The sequence below is a fragment of the Frankliniella occidentalis genome, unplaced genomic scaffold (genome assembly GCF_000697945.3).
Source record: "Frankliniella occidentalis isolate FOCC.00 unplaced genomic scaffold, Focc_3.1 Scaffold72, whole genome shotgun sequence".
Lineage (NCBI taxonomy): Eukaryota > Metazoa > Arthropoda > Insecta > Thysanoptera > Thripidae > Frankliniella > Frankliniella occidentalis.
In genome coordinates this window covers 785883-786608 of record NW_026267202.1, presented here as the reverse complement: position 1 = coordinate 786608, position 726 = coordinate 785883, and the positions used below count along the sequence as shown (strand labels likewise).

Genomic DNA, 726 nt, shown 5'->3' with positions numbered 1-726 from the left:
CTCCCTTTTCTCCACGAGGTCCTGGCCTATCCTCTACCCCAATCACCCATTTACTTGAGTGCAAGAGGACGCTCTCAGCTGATGGGCCGTCAGCTGAACAGGATCCTTTTTGCCCCCCCCTCCCCCGTCCAGTCCGCCCCTCTGATCCCCAACTTGTCGCGTCCCATGCGGCTAATCCCACGAAAGAAGGAATCCCTCGCCGGCCGCTCTGCTCCGCGCCGTTTTCTGTCCCTCCCCCGCTCTTTGGAAAAAGAAACAACCAAAAGCGAAATACAACGGGCAGATAGGAAAAACATTTATTCTATATCGAGCCCTTATGTCGCATCACGCTCACGGCAAGCTACGAAAGGAGTGTCCCGCGACCGTACACTGCCAAAAATACGCGGAGGTAAGCATTTCTCTTACAAACAAAAATTAAAATTATTTTAACGGGTGCAGACCAGACGTGCAGCGCAGCGCGGACGTCACAAAGGAGACCCCCGAACCCGTCCGCCCCATTATCACCGGCCGAAGCGACGCGGCGAGACGGGCGCCGCCGTCCAAAGCGTGGCGCAAAAGGTGCGACAGGCGCGCGCGGCGGCGCGGGGGCGGCCCCGGGGACTCGCCGGCCAGAGCAGTGGAGTACACTCAGAAAAGGGTTCCTTCAATACAAGGAAATTACCAATATTCCGTTTTTAAACATTTTGATTCCATTTAAACAAAGAAAATGTCCAATGAAATGTTAAT

At 54.5% G+C, this 726-nt stretch overlaps 1 protein-coding gene across 1 annotated transcript in view; it reads right to left on the bottom strand.

The window, feature by feature from the left end:
- Positions 1–726, bottom strand: part of LOC113215084 (uncharacterized) — a 20876-nt gene that overhangs the window by 11322 nt on the left and 8828 nt on the right. The window lies entirely within an intron of this gene.